At 42.3% G+C, this 25,050-nt stretch overlaps 1 protein-coding gene across 6 annotated transcripts in view; it reads left to right on the plus strand.

Moving 5' to 3' along the window:
- bmpr1aa (bone morphogenetic protein receptor, type IAa) overlaps positions 1-25,050 on the plus strand; it is a 261,621-nt gene that overhangs the window by 157,674 nt on the left and 78,897 nt on the right. The gene's annotated exons all lie outside the window — the stretch shown is intronic.

Consider the following 25,050-nt stretch of genomic DNA (forward strand, 5'->3'; position numbering starts at 1 on the left):
AATAACAGGTATACGATATACAGACTATGGGTCAATTTCAGATGGACTTGGGGAAACTTGCATTTCCTGAACAACATTCTCAAATGTTTGTAATTAACAAGAAAGGTTGAAATATAGATGAAGTGTGAAGTTAACATTATTTTTGGCCTTGCAATTAAATTTCTCACTATTGTAAATTCCATCTCAATAACGTGTCTACAATGATAGATGTGTATGCCTACATTGAACCAAATATAGGCATTTAGAAGCAGGAGCAGGACATTCAATAAGTTCATGGCTGATCTGGCCTAACTCCATATGCCCAAATTCTTGATACCCTTGATTAATAAAAATTTGTTTATCTCAGATTTAAATTTAACAAATGAATTAACATTGACTGCCATTTGAGGAAGAAAGTTCTAAACCTTCACTGTTCTTTTCACGCTTTCTAACATCTGTCCTGCATGGCCTGGTCTTAATTGTAAGACTATGCCCCCGGTTCAAGAATCTTCAACCAATGGAAATAGTTTATCTCGTAGTGTTTGTAACAAGGTCAGCCAGGCGAACATCATAGAATATGAGTTCCCTGAATGGGGTTGTTAATTTGGGAGCCCTGATTGACAGCTATAAACAGGAGTGTCAGAGGTTCTGTTTACTCTTGACAGCTGACTCTACGGAAGCTGGATCACTTTCAAGGACTTTCCACATGTAAATAAAGGGTGGCTTGGTGACAGGATACCAGCCTCTCTGAAGTTTATTTCAGTCTTTATCTACCTTGTCTTTCCCTGAAACCTCCAAATTAGATCATCCCTTAATTTTATAAATGTAGAGAATAAAGGCCTAATTTTTAAAATCTCTCCACATAACAACTCCTGAAATCTAGATATCAACCTTGTAAACCTGTGTCGAACTCCCTCCAGGGCAAAAACATTCTTCCCAAGATGTAGTGCCAAAATCTCTTCCCAGTACTCTAAGCGGGATCTAATCTGCACTCACTACTCTGCAAACCAAACCATTTGATGTTTGTATTCATCTACCAAAAGGTGCTTCACGTGAGACCAGTTCAATAAAATGATACACAGCTACTCTGATGCATGTGGCTTTTTCAAGGGATGTGTTTGACCTTTAGTAGAAATGTATTTAAAATTTTCCAATAGAATGTAACTCCATCTATTATTACTATAATTAGCAATCTATCTCGTGACCAGAAATGAAATCTAATATCCCATTTATCTGGATGATCTCAGTTAAAAAGGAAAGGAATGAGATTTTTTAGCAGAATTTTTTTTAAAAAACTTAACTCACTTAACCAATTTCATGCTTGCCGTACCATTATATTCAATTAAGTACTGAGTTTGGATTCTGAGGTACTTTTCCCGTTTGTTAATGGCACTGTCAGTCCATGATAACTTAATTCATTTATTGTTTACTTTGACAACTGTGACCTACTTATGGCCATGTACCGAGGCAAGGGAAATTGCAGCAAGTAGCTCATCTCCTGATTCCTCCCCCCCCCCCCCCCCCCACCTCCCCCCCAAAGCTTGTCTATCATCAACTTACAAGGCACAAGTCAGAAGAGTGAAGGAACACTCCCCATTTGCCTGAATAGATGCAACTCCAACAACACTCAAGAAGCTTAACACCAGCTAGGACAAAGCAGTCTACTTGTTAGACACCACATCTAAAGGCTTCCACACCCTATACCACCGAAGCTCAGTAGCAGCAGTATGTACTGCCTACAAATGCACTATAGAATTTCACCAAAGATCCTTAGCCAAACCAACGACCACTTCGTCTAGAAGGACAAGGGCAGAAGACACATGGAAATACCACCACCTACAAGCTCCCTCCAAATCACTCACCATCCTGACATGGAAATATATCGCCTTCTTTCAATGTTGCTGGATCAGAATCCTGGACTTCTCTCCCTAAGGGCAGTGTGAGTCTACTTCTTGCGCATGGACTGCAGTGGTCACTTAAATTAACCTGTGGTTTCCAGATTAGTAGATGTGGCTCAGTTATTGCTAAAAACAATGATTGATTGGTTTTGCAGCCAATATATGATTAGATTAGATTATAGGTTCTTCTTCCTCTTTTTGCAGTTCTGGTGTACTGCAGTGTGTTATGGCCCTTTTGAACAGTGTCTTGATGCACCTTCTTTTGTGTGTGTTGGGTTGGTTGCTTTCGGTTGCTATAGGAAGAAGAACACCTATACAATGTAGTCGCCAAAAACGGATACCTGCGCAATTTCATCAACAGATGCCTAAGGGAAAGACAACGGAATGAGGACATGCCGCAACCCAAAGAACTAGCCACAGTTCCATTCATCAAGAGCATTTCCGAACTGACAGCCAGACTACTGCGACCACTAGGACTCGTAACAGCACACAAACCAACAGCCACTCTCAGACAACAACTCACCAGAACAAAGGACCCGATACTCAGCATGAGCAAAACCAATATAGTGTACAAAATCCCATGCAAGGACTGCATAAAACACTACATAGGACAAACAGGAAGACAGCTAACGATCCGCATCCATGAACACCAACTAGCCACGAAACAACACGACCAGCTATCGTTAGTAGCCACACACGCAGATGACAAGCAACATGAGTTTGACTGGGACAACACTACCATTATAGGACAAGCCAAACAGAGAATGGCCAGGGAATTCCTAGAAGCATGGCACTCATCCACAGATTCAATCAAGAAGCACATCGACCTGGACCCAATATACCGACCACTGCAACGGACAGCTGGAACTGACAACCGGAAGCGGCAGAGACAAACCACTATAAATGCCAGAGAACACATCACAGAAGCGCTTCACAGGAGGCTCCCAAGCACTGAGGATGTCACCTAGACAGGGGACGAAACGTCTGCAACACAAATTCACAGCTCGGCGAGCAGAACCACAACAACGAGCACCGGAGCTACAAATCTTCTCACGAACTTTGTTCTTGCAAACCGCATTACATGGGAACTGGAGAGGATTTTTAAGTAAACGTTGAGGTTAAGGGATCAAACACGAAAATATGTGGATATATCAAAGCGTAGAAACAAGATAAGAGTGAGAAATGAGAGCAGAAGATGACTGAGATATCATGGGAATACACCATCAAGACCAGATGTTTATAAAAATAACAAAAAGACAAAACTAAAAAGCTCTTTGTGCATAGCATTCATAAAGTAAATGAACTGATTGCACACATTGAAATATATAAATACAGTCTGATTGCTTTACAGAGACCTGGCTACATGATGACAAAGATTGGATTGCTCAGTGGTTAGCACTGCTGCCTCGCCAGCACCAAGATCTCGGGTTCAATTCCAGCCTCTGGCGACTGTCTGTGTGGAGTTTGCACATTCTCCCCGTGTCTGCGTGGGTTTCCTCCAGTGCTCCGGTTTCCTCCCACAGTCTCAAAAATGTGCAGGCTAGATGAATTGGCCATGTTAAATTGCCCATAGTGTTAATGCATTAGTTAGGGGGAGGTGGGCCTGGGTGGGTTGCTCTTGGGAGGGTCGGTATGGACTTGTTGGGCCGAAGGGTCTGTTTCCACACTGAAGGGAATCTAATCTAATATTGAGGGATAAGGAAGAGTAGCAACACTATTAATCAGGGTGGCATATATGCAATAATTAGAGCTGACCTTAATTCTATATCCTGATCTCTTAAACTGTTTTGGGTGGAGATGAATTATAGGGGAAAGAAGTCACTAGTGAGCCTTATCTCTAAGCATCCTAACAGTAACCATAACAGGGAAACAGAATATAAGCTATAATATTGAATGTTTGTGAAAGAAACATGGGTAACTTTAATTTAAATAAAAACTTCAAAAATCAGATTAGCAACAGTACCCTCATAGATACTCACTCAAAAGTATTCTTAAAGCGGCAGGTTTTGGAACAGACAAGAGAGCAAGTGATATTAGACTTGGTATTGCATAATGTGACAAAATTAATGAATGAACTCAAGAATTAAGGCACCCATAGCCACCAGTGACTGCAAGAAAGTTGAATTTTATATCCATTTTGATGGGGAGAAGATCCAGTCTAAAATTACATGTAAAACCTAAGTAAGCTTAACTATTCTTAACCAGATGCTGCCAGACCTGCTGAGCTTTTCTAACAATTTCTTTTTTGTAAAGATAACTATATTGGTATGAGAACTGAGCTTAGATTAGATTGCTTACATTGTGGAAACTGGCCCTTCGACCCAACAAGTCCACACCGACCCTCCAAAGAGCAACCCATCCAGACACATTCCCCTACATTTACCCCTTCACCTAACACTGGGGGCAATTTAGCATGGCCAGTTCACCTAACCTGCACATTTTTGGACTGTGGGAGGAAACTGGAGCACCCGGAGGAAACCCATGCAGACACCGGGAGAATGTGCAAACTCCACACAGACAGTTGCCTGAGGCGGGAATTGAACCCGGGTCTCTGGCGCTGTGAGTCAGCAGTGCTAACCACTGTGCCACCCTAGTTGGTGAACACGCGTGCTGCGCTAAGAGATAAATCTATAGGGCCACAATGGCACAGATCTAATTGGATATCACAGAGAAAAATTCTGAAGGTAGGATCACAATTCATAGTTAACTGCGGTCATTATGGAAAACATCAAACTTAAGAAAAATGCATATGACTACACAAAGCTGAATTGCAGATAAAGTGTTTGGTCAGAATATGACACAACATATCTTAAACAACTTAGTATTTTTTAGGGAAAATCATGTTTAACAAATTTATAATAGTTCATTGAGGAGGTAACAAGCAAGATAGATAAAGGAGAACCAGTAGGCATAATATGTTTGGATTTTTAATAGACATTAAATAAAGTGCCATGGCATGGATAGACAGAGAATTGGGATAAGGAGGTTATTTTTCTGGATGACAATCTGTAACTAGTCATCCACTGAGTACCACAGGGATCATTGCTGGGGCCACTATTATTTGCAATATGTATTAATAACGCAAATGAGGAAAGTGAATTAGAATTAGGTTTATTGTCATGTATACCAAGTACAGGGATACATGAATACAGTAAAATGTGAACAAAGTTGCCATTTCTGGCACTATCTTAGGTACAAAATCTTCGGTATGAATTAGAAAAATAAAGAAATAAAGGGAAGAGCTCAGCATTACAGTCCTAAAGTTCTAAAGCAGACAGTCCACGCTGGACTTCACCCTGAGGCCTGGAGTCTGCACCAGGCTTCCTCGAGACCAGGAGTCCATGCTGAGATTCCTTGAGGAGGCCAGGTGTCCGCACTGGGCTTCCTCAAGGCTGGGAGTCTGCACTGGGCTTCCTCAGGCCACAAGGTTGATCCCAGATATGGAAGGATTTTGTTATAAGGAGAGGTTTGGCCTGTATTCTGAGTTTGGAATGAGAGGTGATCTCATGAAAGATAGAAAATTCGTAAGGGGCTTGACAAAGTCAGTATTGAGAGGCTGTTTCCCCTTATGGCGGAATCTAGGACCAGAGGGCATAAAAGGGGTCACCCAGTTAAGACAGAGGTGAGGAGGAATTTCTTCTCAGAAGGTACAGAATTCTTGGCAGCAGAAGCTGTAAAGCCCATAGGCTAGTCATCCAGATGCCCGAGATAATACGTGGAAGAAAATGGGTCCACAGCCCACCAGGACAGCTATTAGGATTTAATTTAATTAATTAATCTGGAATATAAAGTTAGTCCAAGTAATGGGGACCATGAAATTAATATAGATCATAGTAAAAACATATCTGGTCCATTAATGTCCTGTAGAGAAGGAAATCTGTCAATCTTAGTTGGTTTGGTTTACCTAAATGTAACACCAAACCGACAGCAATGTGGCTGACTGTTAGCTCCCCTCCGATATGGCAAGGCAGTAGAGATGGACAACAAAAGCAAAGCCCAAATCCCACAAAATCCTTTTTTCAAAGAAGACACTCAGTTCAATTTTAAAATTGTCGATTGTCATCCATGTTTCAAATTTCTCCATGGCCTCTTATCACTAGACACACCTGCAGTTCTATAACCTTAAAGACATATATGCTGTTCCAGTTCTGGTCTCTTGAACACCCCTGTTTTATTAGTTTCCCCATTAGCAACAATCCCTTCAGCTGCCAAATCCTTGAGCTCTGCAATTTCTTCCCTAATTCTTTCTACCTCTCTTTCTTCTTTATGACTAGTATCCCCTCTGTCCAGGTTGCTTATGAATAACCCACATTTAAAGTACAAAGCATATGTAGTTGCGTAACAAAATTTAAAAGGCCCATGTTCTTGATCTATCGTTTACTACAAACAAGTACATGGTTTGCATTACATCTTAAACCCTTTAACCGAGCTTTTTGATAACTGCCCTAATAACTCCTTATACCAGCCAAATTCTGTTTGATAAAAACCAGTCGACTCTGTAGTGAGACCAGCCTATGATCCAGTAAGATTATGGCAACTTTACCGTTTCTGCCTTGGAGCTGCTTTGCTGTATTAAAGGCAGTGTATAAGTTTGCTGTTGCTTTTGAAGAGGGTCCTAGTTCAATGGGAATAGTCCTGTTCAGTGGCTGGCAGTAGCAACATTTGTGCTGGGGTCTCCAGAGCCATTTTTTCCAGGTAAATTTTGTATTAACAACTGACATTATACTGAAACTTTTAATTTAGAAAAAAAATTTCAAGTAGTTCTGTCTGATTTCTCCTCTCTTTGCACCCCCTCCTAAAAATAAAACGTAAAACTCTTGTTCATGAGCACCTCAATCTATGAGGGAAGTGTGACCGATCATTCATCTCAGTGCCACTACCGATTTCATGGTTAGGTAGGGACCTTTCCTCTTTCGTGCTAACTCACGTTGAGCTGTTGTTACTGGTACGGTTGAGGTTAGAACCCTGCTGTTTGGCAGGATCTTTGGTGTGAATGCTGGACGAGACTGTGAAACACTTCCAAGTAGATTTTTTTGAGAAAGGGCACCTAATTAGTTCAAAATACTTTATGGAAATTTATTATAGCAAAACAACAAACAAACCATATACTGTTCTTTTCGCCATATACTGAACTTCAGCTAGTTAAGTAATCAAAACTTTAAAGCTAGTCTGTGTTCTGCCTCATTGCTTGTGTAAAAATCTGTTGACGGGAAACTGAAGTCAACAAAATCTAGTCTGTTGTGAGATTGTATTTTAACCATAAAATGAGCACAGTATAGCATTGGCCACATGCAGCTTTCAATGCACAGAACAACGGTAAAGGAATGGAGGTATTTAAGTAGTGAAGATCTCAGCAAAGATTGCTTGCTGGGAGATGGCAATATTCTTATGCTAATCAAGAGCTGAATGTGTGGCAGAGCAGCCGAGCAAACAATAGCGCTGGAGCCAGAAAGTCTGTGCTGCAGTCTAGCAGTGCTTAAAAGGCATGTCAGCCTGGGCGCCTAGGGCTGCTTAAGAGGAGGGGCCTGCGGAAAGGGAGAACTTGCTCTCTACTCCTTCAGCCTTCAGTGTAATGGAAGGTGGCAAAGGGCCAAGAGTTTGAAATGCTTGCTGCACACGATGAAAGGGGGGTAGAGACGAAGTTTAGGCATGCTTTCATTAGAAGACCATTTGTTTAAAAAGTCTCCGATTACAGCTTTAAAAACATTGGTTTGACTGCCAAACATCCTTATTGGTATGTGCTTTTTACTTAACCAAAAAAGTGATATTTTGAAAGTCAGTCCCTACCATGCCTTATGCTCGACTCTTTTGCTGTGTTAGTTTCTCATAGAAATTGAAGTCAACTGCGAAATTAAATGGACAAAGTGAATGAACTAGTTTAACAATTTTACAAATAGATTTTAATTGGACTGATATCAGTTTGGCTTTTCAGAATATTTATCCATTTTCATAATAACCTGCTGAAATTGATTCATTTGAGGCATTTAAACCATACTTTTTTTTATAAGTATTAAAAATCAAAATGAATCACTGGGGATCATCAACTTGGATTTCCATAGGAAGATAGGATTATTTGTGTTCCTCATGCAAATCATCAGAGCTAATTTTGCCAAAATCTGTTTCCCCAGTGAACCACAATTAACATCAAACGCCACTGATTTGCAATTTTCTGTTTGATAGCATACCTCAGGCAGGGTTTGAGAAAATATTGAAAAAATGGCAATCTAATTTTAAAAATTAAAATAAAATTTGCAAGAAATAGGAATTTAACCACTAGCTTGCTGAAAATACAGTGGAATTCTGGTAAAGTCATAATTATTGTGCTAGTCTGCCAAGAGATTTTCATTGCAAGGAGGCAGGCTGAATCGTGCATGAAGACAAAGTAAATGTAATTTTGAAAATTAGGATAACATCATACTTAGCTTGTTTATATTTATCCCAGAGGATCTGCACAAAGTAACGAGTGGGAGAAACATACAACATATGAGTGCATTCTAATAAAACTCCAGGATCATCATCATGAAGCCTTAGACAAGATATGTGTTGCACGGAGGAATGAGAGAAACTAGCAACATTACAATAGACTAATTTAAAAAGCAGGGATCAGTTGGGAGGGAAAGGAGAGGCAAGCTAAGATGGCTCATAATGCTGGAGTGTAAGTGCCCAGAAAATGGTATATAAGGTTGGTGAACTGCAGGTTCAAGTAGCCACATGAAGTTATAATAGCAACACTGGCATCATGTCTTAAATAAGGGGAGAAACTGACTCTTAATAATTATGGCAATAATAGATGCAGAAAAGGTCAGAAGTGGGGGGGAAAAGGATTGAGCAGCAGTATTGATCAAATATATTGTTACAGCAGTAAAAGAGATAATGTACTTGAGGGTTCACAGTTGAATCTCCGTGGTTAGAGTTAAGACATAAGGGAACTGTTTCATTTAGATGTACACGTCAGACCACCAAGTAGCGAGAAGGGCATAGCAAAAATATTTGCAAGTAAATTGTATAAAGGTATATTAACTTGACAAGACTGACAGTGAGGGACTTCAAGTATCCTACTATGGACCGAAAAATAGATGTGGAGGTAGTTTTGAGAGGCCGAAATTCCTTGCATATAGTGAAGCGTATTATATCGTGCAGTGTATTTCTAGAGCAATGAGGAAAGAAGCGTCGGTAGATCAAGTTTTGGGAAATTAAGTGGACATGTTTCTGTTTGAGAAATAGTGACTATGATGTTATTTGGTTTAAGAAGATATGGAAAAGTGCAAGTAGAATAAAATGAGAAAATATTCAGTTGTGGTAAATTGTGTGGAAACCTGGCCTATGTGGATTGGGATCAAAGATTTCCTGATAATCCATGAATGAACTATAGGAGGTTTTCGAAGAATAGCTGGTTTAGATATAAACAACACTGTGTGAAAAGGGGATCCAAAGTTCTAACACTGTGGATGACTAAAGATATAGACATTGAAACAGAGGATGCTAATGATGAATATTGGGTTCGTCATTCAGTATTCAAAATGAATGCAAACTACCCAGCAAAATGGAGAAAGGAAATAAGGAGCAAAGACAGTGTTTAAGGAGAGATTAATGAGTAACATAATTAAGAACTGAAAAGCCTTTTGTGAGTACATAAATAGTAATACATATAAATAGTGACTAATCCTAGTTTAAAGAATTCTAAATCAAAATAGCAGGAGAGGGTGTGATTCCGATATAAGTAAGGAAGTGGTAGTTGAGAAATTGGATAGGATAAAAAGAGGAGGACATAGAGTTATACAGTCCAACTCATCCATGCTGACTGGGTATCCTAAACTGATCTAGTCCCATTTACTGGTATTTGGTCCATAGCCTCTTAAACCCTTCCTATTTATGTCCTATCTAAATGCTGTAATTGTACCCATCTATACCACTTCCTCTGGCAACTCATTCCATACAAACACCACTCTCTGCATCAAAACGTTGCCCCTATGGTCCCTTTTTAAATCTTTCCCCTCTCACCCTAAACCTATGCCCTCTGGTTTTGGACTCCCCTATCCTGGGCAAAAGGCCTTGGCTATTCACCCTATCTATGCCCCTCATGATTTTATAAACATCTATAAGGTCACCTCTCAGCCTTTGACACTCCAAAGAAAATAGCCCCAGCCGATACAGCCTCTCCTTTTCACTCTCACCCTCCAATCCTAGCAACACGTTTCAAAGTCGTTTTTGAATCCTTTCAAGTTTAAGAACAACTTTCCTATAGCAGGGGGCCCAGAACTGAACACAGTATTCTAAAAGTGCCATAACCAATGTCCTCTACAGCCACAACATGACATCTCAACTCCTATACTCATTATACTGACCAGTGAAGGCAAGTGTCTGTCTACCTGTGATAGACAGATAAGACACCCTGCTGTCTACCTGTGATACCACTTTCAAGGAACTGTAAACTGTATCCCTTGGTCCGTTTGTTCGGCAACACTCACCAAGGCACTACTATAAATTGTATAAGTCCTGCCTTGATTTGCCTTACCAAAATGCAACACCTCCCATTTACATTAAACTCCATCTGTCACTTGTCAGCCCATTGGCCAATCTGATCAAGGGCCTGTTGAACTCTAAAATAACACTTTTTTCCGTCCACTGCACCACTAGATTTGGTGTTTACTAACCATTCCTCCTATATTCACATCCAAATCATTTGTATAAATGACAAAAAGCAGTTGACTTACCACCAATCCTTATGGGCACAGGCCTCCAGTCCAACAAAACAACCCTTCACCACTGACCTCTGTCTCTTATCTTTGAGCCAAATCTGTATTCAATTGGCTCGTTCCCCCTGGATTCCATGTGATCTAATCTTGCTACCATATGGACCCTTGTCAAACACCTTACTGAAGTCCATGTAGACAATGTCTGTTGCTCTGCCTTCATCAGTCGTCTTTGTCACTTCTTCAAAAACTCAAGATATGTGATTTTCCATGCATAAAGCCAAATTGACTCTCCCTAATCAGTCCTTACCTTTCCAAATGCATGCAAATTCTGGCCCTTAGAATCCCCTTCAATAACTTGCCCACCACTGACATCAGGCTCACTGGTTTATAGTTCCCTGACTTTTCCTTCCCATCTTTCTTAAATAATGACACCACATTGCCTCAGCGGTTAGCACTGCTGCCTCACAGTGCCAGGGACCCAGGTTCAATTCTCTGCCTGTGTGGAGTTTACACATTCTCCCCGTGTCTGCGTGGGTTGTCTCCGGGTGCTCTGGTTTCCTCCAGTCCAAAGATGTGCAGGTTAGGTGAATTGGCCATGCTAAATTGCCTATAGCGTTAGGTGCATTAGTCAGGGGTGAATTTAGGGGAATGGGTCTGGATGGACTGCTCTTCAGAGGGTCGATGTGGACTTGTTGGGCCGAAGGGCCTGTTTCCACACTGTAGGTAATCTAATCTAATCTAAATTAGCCAACCTCCACGCTTCCACCACCTCACCTGCGGTTATCGATTATACCAATATCTCTCCTGTAGCCTCCCACAAAGTTCTGCGATACACCTGATCAAGTCCAGGGGGTTTATCCACCTTAATGTATTTTAAGACATCCAGTACCTCCTCTTCTGTAATATGGACTCTTTTCAACGTAAATTTATTTCCCCAAGTTCTCTAGCTTCCATATCCTTCTCCACAGTAAATACTATTCATTTAGTATCTTATCCATTTCCTGGGTTCCAAGCATAGATGAGCTTGTTGATCCTGAGGCCCTGTTCTCTCCTCAGTTACTCTTCTTTTTCCCCTTAATGTATTTATGGAATCTCTTTTTGCCCTCCTGATTTCCTGCTTAAGTATACTCCTACTGCCCTTATACTCTTCTAGGGATTCACTTGATCGTGCTATACATCTTTTTCTTGACCAGGGCCTCAATTTCTGTGGTCGTCCATCATTCCTTACACCAACCAACCTTTCCTTTCATGCTAACAGAAACATACTGTCTCTGGATTCTTGTTATCTCATTTTTAAAAGTCTTCCTCTTTCCAACCAGTCCTTTACTTATGAATAGCCTCTCCTAATCAATTTTTGAAAGTTCTTGCATAGTACCATCAAAATTGGCCTTACTCCAGTTTAGAACCATTTCTCAATTTTCCACTGACTATCTGAGGCCTACAGCACAATCCCAATAAGGTGACCACCCCCCTCCTATTTCTCAGTTACACCCCTATAACTCCACTGGACATTCTCCCAGGATTATCTTCCCTAAGTACAGCCATAATGTTACCCTTAACCATAAATGCCATTCCTGCTCCTCTCTTGCCCACCTTTCTGTCCTTCCTATAGCATCTATACCATGGAACCTTAAGCTACCAGTCCTGCCTCTCCCTGAGCCACATTTCAATAATGGCTATGATGGCAGATTACTACCTGAATTGCTGTATATTGGGAGAGGAGAGTGTGCAGTGAGACCTGGATGTCCTTGTGCACCGTCGCTGAAGGTAAGCATGCAGGTGCAGCAGGCAGCAAAGAAGGCAAATAGTATGTTGGCCGTCATTGCAAGAGGTTTCAAGTACAGGAGCAGGGATGTATTATTGCAGTTGTACAGGGCCTTGGTGAGGCCATACCTAGAATACTGTGCTCCGTTTTGGGCTCCTTTTCTGAGGAAGGACGCTCTTGCCTTGAGGGAGTGCAGTGAAGGTTTGCCAGGCTGATTCTGGGGCTAGCAGGACTGACGTATGAGGAAAGATTGACTAGGTTAGGATTGTTTTTGCTGGAGTTCAGAAGAGTGAGCTGAGGGGGTAGGGATTTCATAGTGACTGGAAAAATTTAAAAGGGACCTAAGGGGCAATTTTTTTCATGGAGAGGTTGGGGGTGTATGTATGCTGCCAGAGGAAGTGGTGGAGGCTGGTGCAATCACAGCATTTAAAATGCATCTGGATGGGTATATGAATAGCAAGGGTTTAGAGGGATATGATCCAAATACAGGCAAATGAGACTGGATTAGTTTAGGGTAACTGGTCAAAATGGACCGAAGGGTTTGTTTCCATGCTGTACATATCTGTGACTCTATGACTTAAAATTCCAACAGGACTAGATAGGGTAGATGCAGGGATGGTGGGTATTTCCAGAACCAGGGTTCACAGTCTGAGGATTCGAGGTGGACCATTTAGGACGGAGATGAGACATTCTTCACCCAAAGAGTGGTGAGTCTATGGAATTCATTACCACAGGAAGTAGTTAATGCCAAAACATTGAATGTATTCAAGAGGTGGCTAGATCTAGCACTTGGGGCAAATGGGATCAAAGATTATGGGGAGAAAGTAGGATTAGGCTTTGTAGTTGGACAATCAGCCATGATTGTGATGAATGGCAGAGCACCTATCTGGGACGTCTGTCACCCCTCGTGCAGTCCCCGGACCCCCTGTCCAACCCCAACCCCAAAACTAGTTGGAAGCCTCCCAAGTAACACTAGCAAATCTCCCAGCCAAGATAGTGGTCCCCTTTCAATTTAGGTGCAACTTGCCCTTCTTGTATGAATTGCTTAGAATGTTGGTGACATTCAAAAAAAAACTCACCTCATCAAGGTGGGATGCATCTTAGGTTGATGAGAGACATAAATGTGGAAATCAAAGTGATCCTAGCCACAATCTTCCAATTCACTACATTGTGGGAGTAGTGTTGAAGACTGGAAAATTTCAAATCTTTACCTTTTGCCATGCTTCTTTCTTCTCTTCCCTCCCACTCCCTTTTTTTTAAACTCAGAAGTGAGGGGTAGGCCTAACAATTTTAAGCCAATCAACCTAAAATTCTGTTGGGGAAACTGACAAATTTAATCCAGGCCGCAAATAATTAAACTTGGAAAATTGTGTGTTAATAAAAATGACATCCAGTGTTAGATAATCAAAGTTTGGGAGAAGGTTTGTAGCTCGGGTGCTCGTTGTTGTGGTACTGTTCGCCGAACTGGGAATTTGTCTTGCAAACGTTTCGTCCCCTGTCTAGGTGACATCCTCAGTGCTTGGGAGCCTCCTGTGAAGCGCTTCTGTGCTGTTTCCTCCGGCATTTATAGTGGCCTGTCTCTGCCGCTTCCGGTAGTCAGTTCCAGCTGTCCACTGTAGTGGCCGGTATATTGGGTCCAGGTCGATGTGTTTATTGATAGTCTGTGGATGAGTGCCATGCCTCTAGGAATTCCCTGGCTGTTCTCTGTTTGGCTTGCCCTATAATGGTAGTGTTGTCCCAGTCGAATTCATGTTGCTTGTCGTCTGTGTGTGTGGCTACTAAGGATAGCTGGTCGTGTTGTTTCGTGGCTAGTTGGTGTTCATGGATGCGGATCGTTAGCTGTCTTCCTGTTTGTCCTATGTAGTGTTTTGTGCAGTCCTTGACACAGATGACAAGCAACATGAATTCGACTGGGACAACACTACCATTATAGGGCAAGCCAAACGGAGAACAGCCAGGGAATTCCTAGAGGCATGGCACTCATCCACAGACTCTATCAACAAGCACATTGACCTGGACCCAATATACCGGCTACTACAGTGGACAGCTGGAAATGACAACCGGAAGCGGCAGAGACAGGCCACTATAAATGCCGGAGGAAACAGCACAGAAGCGCTTCACAGGAGGCTCCCAAGCACTGAGGATGTCACCTGGACAGGGGACGAAACGTTTGCAAGACAAATTCCCAACTCGGCGAACAGAACCACAACAGAGTTAGATAACCTGAAATTTCCTCCAATTAAATAAAGGGTCTATAGAAACCTTCATGACAACAGTCTTTGGCACAATTTCTGTTCACGCGCCACTTACTCTCCCTTTCCATGACAGCTGAAAGATCTTTCACAATTTCGCGGTTCAGTTTGATGCTGAGGTGCACTTCCATCTCTCATCCTCTCCATCACCAAGGCCACCTAGTTTAATCTTCATAAGGCTGCCCATCTCTGCTTTCTCTTTTTCATCCACTAAAGCCCCCATCTAAGCCTTTATTTCAACGCTCTCCTGATCAATCTTGCACTCCATAAACTTGAATTGACCAAAACTCTGTCTGAATCCAAACTAGCCCCAACTTCTCTTTGCATTGTACTCCTTTGTTTGTAGACCTATATTCTTCCTAGCTCAGCAGTATCTTGATTTCTAAAGTTAACATTCTTGTTTAAATCTAGCATTAATCTTCTGTTCTCAATCTCTATAAGTAAATTCATCCCTACAGTTCTCAAATATCTTTACTCATTCAATTCCAGGCTGTTTTGCATCCTTGATCTTAATAAATATGCCATTATTGCCTATTTATTCAGCTACCTTAGTCATAATCACTGTAATTTAATCCTTAAATCTCACACTCAATCATCCTGTAAATTGTATTATTTCCCCAGTTTAGAACTTGTACTCCTGTTCTTTCCTTTTCTTTTTCCCAACATAATACTAAATCTAACTGTTTTATGGTCACCTGTCTCCAAAAGAGTCACCCTCTGCTGCTTTATTCATTTGTTCAGCTTCATCTAGAATTATGACCCTTCTGATTGGTCTTGTTTTGTGTTGGTATTTTTCAGAAAAAAACTCTCTTGAATAAAGTTCAAGGATTTTCTGTCATCTGTGCCATTTACGTTACTCATATCACAGTTAAGAATATGGTACTTAATGTACCCAACAATTGCTTCCCTGTGGTCTTTACACTCAGAAAGGTGCCTACATATTTGCTGTTCCCTCTCACTCCATGTTTTTCCCCCTTTTGATAATCGCTTTAGTCATACTTTACTATTTTTTGTATTCTGTCTTATTATCAGACCTGCCAAGATCTTTGTGCAATGATGAGGTTTTTTTTCTTTTTGATACTCTACTCTTTTTAAATTTTATTCAGCACTCAGTGGAGTATCCCTTGTTATTTTTTCTGTTGAAATGTATCTATCCTGTGTATTTTGAAATGTTCTAATTTGTCAGCTCACTTTAGCATTCATAATTTCACGTTTGATAAATTATGACTAAACAATGGCCAATTATTTTAAAAGTCTTGGACCTGCTCTTTTCCAAAACTTAATGCAAATTTAATAATATTATGATTGCTACAACCTGGGGCACCTTCACTGAGATTAATTAATCCTATCTCAGTGCACAATACCAATGTTCTTCAAAGAAACTATCCTGAACATATTCTATGAACTCCCCAACAATTATTGTTGAATCTTTTTGACAAGCTGCCACTACTACAACCTTAAATCACGTGGGATGGAGTAGAGGTTTAGAGATGTACAGCATGGAAACACACACTTTGGTCCAACCCGCTCGTGCCGACCAGATATCCCAACCCAATCTAGTCCCACCTGCCAACACCCAGCCCATATCCCTCCAAACTGTTCCTATTCATATACCCATCCAAATGCCTGTTAAATGTTGCAATTGTACCAGCTTCCACCACATCCTCTGGCAGCTCATTCCATACATGTACAACCCTCTGCGTGAAAATGTTGCCCCTTAGGTCTCTTTTATATCTTTGCCTCTCACCCTAAACCTATGCCCTCTAGTTCTGGACTCCCCAACCCTAAGCAAAAGACTTTGTTTATTTATCCTATCCATGCCCCTCATAATTTTGTAAATCTCTATAAGGTCACCCCTCAGCCTCCGACAGTCCAGGGCAAACAGCCCCAGCCTGTTCAGCCCCTCCCTGTAGCATAGCTCATTCAACCCTGGTAACATCTTTGTAAATCTTTTCTGAACCCTTTCAAGTTTCACAACATCTTTCCGATAGGAAGGAGACCAGAATTGCACGCAATATTCCAACAGTGGCCTAACCAATGTCCTGTACAGCCGCAACATGACCTCCCAACTCCTGCACTCAATACTCTGACCAATAAAGCATACCAAACACCTTCACTATCCTATCAACCTGCGAATCCACTTTCAATAAGCTATGAACCTGCATTCCAAGGTCTTTGTTCAGCGACACTCCCTAGGACCTTATCATTAAGGTATATGTCCTGCTAAGATTTGCTTTCCCAAAATGCAGCACTTCGCATTTATCTGAATTAAATTCCATCTGCTACTACTCAGACCATTGGCCCATCTGATCCAGATCCTGTTGTGATCTGAGGTAACCCTCTTTGCTGTCCACTACACCTCCAATTTTGGTGTCATCTGCAAACTTACTAACCGTACCTCTTATACTCGCATCCAAATCATTTATGTAAATGACAAAAATGTAGAGGACCCAGCACCGATCTTTATGGCACTCCACTGGTCACAGGCCTCCAGTCTGAAAAACAACCCTCCACCACCACCCGCTGTCTTCTACCTTTGAGCCAGTTCTGTATCCAAATGGCTAGATCTCCCTGTATTCCATGAGATCTAACCTTGCTAATCACTCTCCCGTAGGGAACCTTGTCGAATGCCTTTCTGAAGTCTATATAGATCACATCTACTGCTCTGTCCTCATCAATCTTCTTTGTTATGACTTCAAAAAACTCAATCAAGTTTGTGAGACATGGTTTCCCACGCACAAAGCCATGTTGACTATCCCAAATCAGTCCTTGCCTTTCCAAATACATGTACATCCTGTCCCTTAGGATTCCCTCCAACAACTTGCCCACCACTGAGGTCAGGCCCACTAGTCTATAGTTCCCTGGCTTGTCTTTACCGTCCTTCTTAGACAGTGGCACCACGTTTGCCAACCTCCTGTCTTCTGGCACCTCACCTGTGACTATCGATGATACAAATATCTCAGCAAGAGGCCCAGCAATCACTTCTCCAGCTTCCCACAGAGTTCTCGGGTACACCTGATCAGGTCCTGGGGATTTAGCCACCTTTAACTGTTTCAAGACATCCAGCACTTCCTCCTCTGTAATCTGGACATTTTGCAAGATGTCACCAGTATACTATTAGACTGTGCATAACTCCCAGAAGTATTATTCATCTTCAGCAAAACCACTGCTATATCCCTGTTTTACTCTAATGAGTAACAATAGAGCCTTCTCTCCAATGTTTCCTAGCTTTCCACTCTCTCTACATGTCTTTCATGATTCAAGTCCCAGTTTGACATATTATAGACTTCACTTTATAAATGACTATCAAATCGTAGTTAATTAGTTCTGTTTATTCCATCAGTTTATCTGTTTTGTTTCAAAAACCAGTATTTAGGGGGAAATACTTGCCTAGTTATGCAAACTGTTAGAACACATGTTAACTTGGGGAAATTAGTGGTGATATCTTGGGGACAGTCCATGTCACAGTAGAGGAGGTGTTAGACATATTAGAATGTGTAAAGGTGGATAAATCTCCTGCTCCTGACCAGATGTATCCAAGATCCCTGCAAAAGGCTAGTGAAGAAATTGCAGAGACCCTGGCTATGTTTGCATCATCATTAGCCATGGGTGAGGTCCTGGAAGACTGGAGGGTAGCAAATGTTGTACTGTTATTCAAGAAGGGCTGCAAAAAGAAACCTGGGAACTATAGACCGTAAGCTTAACATCTGTGATAGGTAAGTAACTTGAGGGATAAGATGTACATGTATTTGGAAAGACAGGGTTTGATTAGGAGTAGTCAGCATGGCTTTGTGTATGGGAGATCATGCCTCACAAGTCTGTCAGATTTCTTTGAAGTGACCAGGAATGTGGATGAGGGCAGGGCAGTAGACACGGTCTATATGGATTTCAGTAAGACCTTTGATAAGGTACATGGTAGGCTGCTCTGGAAAGTTAGATCACATGGAATCCAGGAGGAGCTGACAAATTGGATACACAATTGGCTTGATGGTAGGAAGCAGAGGGTAATAATGGAAGGACCTCTATGATGTTGGAGGCCTGTGACTCATAGTGTGCCTCGGGTCGGTGCTGGGCCCATTGCGGATTGTTATCTATATCAATGATTTGGATGAGAATGTATGAGGCATGATTAGTGAGTTTGCAGATGACACTAAAAGGCAGTATTGTGGACAGTGAGGAAGATTGTCAGAAATTGTTGTAGGATCTTGATCAGTTAGGGAACTGGGCCGAGAAATGACAAATGGTGTTTAATATAGATAAGTGTGAGGTCTTGCATTTTGAAAAGTCACATCAAATAGAAGTTTCATGGTGAATGATAGGGCCTTAAGGAATGTAGTGGAACAGAGGGACCCTGAGGTTCAGGTGCACAGTTCTCTGAAAGTGGAATCGCAGGTAGACAGGGCAATGAAGGCAGCTTTTGGCACACTGACCTCCATCAGTCAGGGCACTGAGTACAGAAGTTGGGAAGTTGTGTTGCAGTTGTACAGGACACTACTGAGACTGCACTTGTATTGTGAGTATTGTGTTCAGTTTTGAACACCTTGCTATAAGAAGGATGTAATTAAACTGGAAAGAGTGCAGAACAAATTTACAACAATGTTGCCAGGACTCAAGGGTCTGAGTTAGCGGGAGAGGTTGGACAAGTTAGGAGTTTTTTCTTTAGAACGTAGGAGATTGAGGGGCATCTTGTCAAAGTGTTTAAGATCATGAGAGGCATGGGTGGGGTGAATGCACTTTTTCCCAGGTTAGGGAATCAAAGACTAGAGGGCATTAGTTTAAGGTTGGAGGGGAAAGAATAAAAGGGAACATGAGGGGCAACATTTTTACACAGAGAGTGGTACGCATATAGAATGAGCTGTCAGTGGAAATGGTTAATGCAGGTACATGAACACGACGCAGTGGTTAGCACAGCTGCCTTGCAGCGCCAGGGACCCGGGTTCGATTTCTGCCTTGGGTGATTGTCTCCGTGGGTTTCCCCTGGGTGCTCCCACAATCCAAAGATGTGCAGGTCAGGTGAATTGACTGTGCTAAATTGCCCGTAGTATTAGATGCATTAGTCAGGGGTGAATATAAGGTCGGGGAGTGGGTTTGGGTGGGTTACTCTTCGGAGGGTCGGTGTGGACTTGTTGGGCCGAAGGGCCTGTTTCCTCACTAAAGAGATTCTACGATTCATTTTACATGTAAGCTTTACTTTAAACTGTGTCTCTGATCAAACCTTTGGTCACCTAGCCTTTGAAAGGCACTGTAGTACTTTATTAATAAAAGGTGCTACATTAATACAACTTGATATTACAGAATATAAAAATAAGTTTTTAAAAAAAACTTATTTTAAACCAAGCAAAAGTAGTGAACCTTGTTCTGGATTTGGGCATCTTGCTAAATATTTAACATTGATATGGAAGGCACATTTTCTTAACCAAAAGCAATTTGCTGATTTTTATGTCATCATGGCTGTAAATATAGGAAACTTCTTTGATTTTCTCTACAGCTTTGAGTCAAGAGCTTCAATTCCCAAACAAGCCTTAGTTTGACACAACTTAGTTTCAGTACCTTGAAGCAAAATCACTTTTGAGCCTCCTATAAACATGAATTTCTCATACTTCAATTATTAATTTCTTCCTGTCAAGTTACTTGCACCTATTGGCTGTTGTCCCAGCTTTCTTTCCTAAATCTTTGTGGCAACTTTTGATTTTTCTTCCTTTAACTGCCTTTTTACTGTACTAAATCAATACCACTTTTCTACCCAAATCATTGTTACCACTAACTGACCTCCTATCATGATGACATCCAAGGATTTTGTCTGCTAGAGTTGATGTTTGAAGTAGGGATTATAACTTTTAAGAATAAATTCATTCTAAAGTGTAAGGAGAAAGGAATAAAGGAGTAGGGTTCGTGCAAGCTGTTAACACTACTGATTCTTTGGAGGTCAAATATGACTTAGGTTAAACCTGCCCTCCACCTTCCAGTGAAATTTACCATCCTGGCGTGGTATGCCTTGCATGTGAATCCAGATCCACAAGGTTTGATCTCTCCAGAGATGTTTAGGGAGGACATCCCTGAAGCATTTCCATTGTCCTGGAGCTCTCCTACTGTAACAGAGTTCAGATTAGAGCGGTTGTTTCAGTAGTCTGCCATCAAGATGCAAGTATCCTATCCTTTGGGGCTCAGTTTGATTTACATCTCGATGCTGGCCATGTTGGCTTGCGAGAGGACACATCTATTGGGCCATCTTTCTTGTTCCTGAATTTGATACTCTATCTTGCTTTCCACAATCCTTGACCTATTCAGAAGCACTATTCTGACTATCTGAAAGACATTATCAGTTCTTACATCCTACATTTTTCTCATCTCTGAATATAATTATATGATCAACCTATTATTTCCTGGCATGCTCCATACAGTCTGCAGTATTAAGAGGGCGGCACGGTGGCACAGTGGTTAGCTCTGCTGCCTCACAGCACCAGAGACCCGGGTTCAATTCCCGACTCAGGCGATTGTGTGGAGTTTGCACATTCTCCCCGTGTCTGCGTGGGTTTGCTCCGGTTTCCTCCCGCACTCCAAAGATGTGCGGGTCAGGTGAATTGGCCATGCTAAATTGCCCGTAGTGTTAGGTAAAGGGGTAAATGTAGGGTAATGGGTGGGTTGCGCTTCGGCGGGTCGGTGTGGACTTGTTGGGCCGAAGGGCCTGTTTCCACACTGTAAGTAATCAAATCTAAAATTCTCAAATACTCCTGGTATGAATGAAAATCTTAAAAATAACATGCAACCTGAAATATATTTTCCTCGTCCTCCAACCCTCTTCCACCCTCTGTCAACAATGGAAGCACTGGCATTGCATCTATGTATGCAGAAGCAGTGAGCCTCTTGAGCAACTAAGTTCTCATTTGTTACTACTTGCGGACAAACACATGTCTTGAACCTGTTAAAGAGAATGTCTAGTTTGTTAATACTATGCAAGATGCTGCTACAGCTGTTGCTAGGATAGTTAAGGAAGGGAAAGGGACCCAAATGTTACAATGAGCAATGAGCAGATGGAAGAGAAAAGCAGCCTCTGTCATGACCATGACATTCAATTACATGCAATTGCTGAGGAAGTGGCTGCTAATTAAGCCTGATAGCTTGATGGAATGTTTCTCTACATTAAATATAACAAACTGCCAATTTTGTGGATGTGTTGTCTCAGGAAATAAGCAAAATCCTGATACTTCACAAAATGATTGAAGTTTGTGTTGTGCAACTTCTGCACTACTATCATACATATTCTGTGTTTTCATAGTTACTTTCATTGTTTAAATATGCAGGTTCATGGAAAATTCTTCGATTTTCTCACATTTCTTTTCAAGCAAAGAAAAACTTAGTTCAAAAAGTAGATTATATATGTAAGATTTTTTTTTTGTTTTCTGCCTTACTTGAGCAAGTGGCAAAGCAAAGCATCTATAGTGCTTTTCATGACCACTGAATGTTAGCAGGTTTTGAGAAGGTTTGTAGCTCAGGTTGAGGTTCCAGCTCAGCAAGCAGATCTGCATCCACCACTGAATGTCCTAAAACACATCAAAGGCAATTATGTACTTAGTGAATTAATGTCGCCAGTCATCCCAGAGCACCATAGGACTGTTCTCCCATTGGAAATAGATGATTGGCGTTGGTTTAACTTGAGGATCATTGTGCCACAGGCAAGAATAGAAGTTGAAAAGGTGCATCCTTCATGGTAACCTCAGCCAGCATAGGAATTGAACTCCTGTTTGCATCATTCTGCATTGCAAACTGGTCATTTAGCCAACTGAGCTAATTGAAATCCTATCTTCTGAAATAGTCGCTGCTTCAATGTAGGAAATGTAAGAACCCTTTAGTTTCATCAAACTCCTACAAAATGCTATAATTGCCAGGTAATCTGATTTTTGTGTTGTTGATTGATGGATGAAGAGTGGGGCAGGGGTTTTCAAAACTGTTGCGATTCTTATTGACCTGTAACTTCTTAAAAAGAATTTTAGCTTCTTACTAACTGAAAAAATGGGAAGTTTTGATTTTCAAAAGTTTATGCAACAAAAGAGTAAAAGCTCCATTGCATATGCAGCATCTTTCTCGCAAACAATAATTTTAAACCACAGGACTAGAATATCCTTTTAGCATGACTTGAAAAAAAGCATTTCACATTTACATGTTGCACTGTCCTTTAAAAGATATTCAGTTCTCCTAAAATCATTCCACTGTGATTGCTACCTGCTGACAGTTTACTTCCATGTTCTTAGCCTGATAACTTCTAATCTCTAGCATTGTTCTAGTGATGAAAACATTACTGGAGATTTCCGACGTCTAGCCTTATTTTAAAATCTTCTAGGAGAAAGTGAGGACTGCAGATGCTGGAGATCAGAGCTGAAAATGTGTTGCTGGAAAAGCGCAGCAGGTCAGGCAGCATCCAAGGAGCAGGAGAATCGACATTTCGGGCATGAGCCCTTCTTCAGGAATGAGGAAAGTGTGCCAAGCAGGCTAAGATAAAAGGTAGGGAGGAGGGACTTGGGGGAGGGGCGTTGGAAATGCGATAGGTGGAAGGAGGTTAAGGTGAGGGTGATAGGCCGGAGTGGGGGTGGGGGCAGAGAGGTCAGGACGAAGATTGCAGGTTAGGAAGGTGGTGCTGAGTTTGAGGGTTGGGACTGAGACAAGGTGGGGGGAGTGGAAATGAGGAAACTGGAGAAATCTGAGTTCATCCCTTGTGGTTGGAGGGTTCCTAGGCGGAAGATGAGGCGCTCTTCCTCCAGCCGTCGTGTTGCTATGGTCTGGCGATGGAGGAGTCCAAAGACCTGCATGTCCTTGGCAGAGCGGGAGGGGGGGTTGAAGTGTTGAGCCACGGGGTGGTTGGGTTGGTTGGTCTGGGTGTCCCAGAGGTGTTCTCTGAAACTTTCCGCAAGTAGGTAGCCTGTCTCCCCAATATAGAGGAGGCCACATTGGGTGCAGCGGATGCAGTAAATGGTGTGTGGAGGTGCAGGTGAATTTGTGGCGGATATGGAAGGATCCCTTGGGGCCTTGGAGGTAAGGTGGGGGAGGTGTGGGCGCAAGTTTTGCATTTGTGGTTGCAGGGGAAGGTGCCGGAGTGGAGGTTGGGTTGGTGAGGGGGTGTGGACCTGACGAGGGAGTCACAGAGGGAGTGGTCTTTTCAGAATGCTGATAGGGGATGGGAGGGAAATATATCCCTGGTGGTGGGGTCTGTTTGGAGGTGGCGGAAATGACGACGGATGATACGATGTATAAGGAGGTTAGTGGGTGAGGACCAGTGGGATTCCCCGCCGCCTCCAATCGCCACCAGGACCAGACAGAACCCCACTGGTCCTCGCCTACCATCCCACCAACCTCCATATACATCGTATCATCCGTCGTCATTTCTGCCACTCCCAAATGGACCCCACCACCAGGGATATATTTCCCTCCCCTCCCCTATCAGCATTCAGAAAAGACCACTCCCTCCGTGACTCCCTTGTCAGGTCCACTCCGCCCACCAACACAACCTCCACTCCCGGCACCTTCCCCTGCAACCGCAAGAAATGCAAAATTTGCGCACACACCTTCCCCCGCCCCCCTTACTTCCCTCCAAGGTACCAAGGGATCCTTCCATATCCGTCACAAGTTCACCTGCACCTCCACACAAATCATTTATTGCATCCTCTGCACCCGATGTGGCTTCCTCTATATTGGAGAGACAGGCCGCCTATTTGCGGAACGTTTCAGAGAACACCTCTGGGACACCCGGACCAACCAACCCAACCATCCCGTGGCTCAACACTTCAACTCCCCCTCCCACTCTGCCAAGGACATGCAGGTCCTTGGACTCCTCCATCGCCAGACCATAGCAACACGACAGCTGGAGGAAGAGTGCCTCATCTTCCGCCTAGGAACCCTCCAACCACCAGGGATGAACTCAGATTTCTCCAGTTTCCTCATTTCCACTCCCCCCACCTTGTCTCAGCCCCAACCCTCAAACTCAGCACCATCTTCCTAACTTGCAATCTTCTTCCTGACCTCTCGCCCCCACCCCCACTCCGGCCCATCAGCCTCACCTTAACCTCCTTCCACCTATCACATTTCCAACACCCCTCCCCCAAGTCCCTCCTCCCTACCTTTTATCTTGGCCTGCTTGGCACACTTTCCTCATTCCTGAAGAAGGGCTCATGCCCAAAACGTCAATCCTCCTGCTCCTTGGATGCTGCCTGACCTGCTGCGCTTTTCCAGCAACACATTTTCAGCTTATTTTAAAATCTGACATATTTGGACTTTTAAATCTGAGCATAAATTTCCCATTTGCAATCCAGCACAGTGAACTATAATGTGCTTTGGCCTCAATTTGTTCTCTTTCTTCCTCGGCACTGGCAGATTAACTTCCCTACGATGTTTTAGAAAATCCTGTAATTTGATATCACAATGGGCTGCTTCTTTATCTTTCCCACCTCAAAACTCACCAACTTGTCACT

Source organism: Chiloscyllium punctatum, chromosome 13, assembly GCF_047496795.1.
Source record: "Chiloscyllium punctatum isolate Juve2018m chromosome 13, sChiPun1.3, whole genome shotgun sequence".
Classification (NCBI taxonomy): Eukaryota; Metazoa; Chordata; class Chondrichthyes; order Orectolobiformes; family Hemiscylliidae; genus Chiloscyllium; species Chiloscyllium punctatum.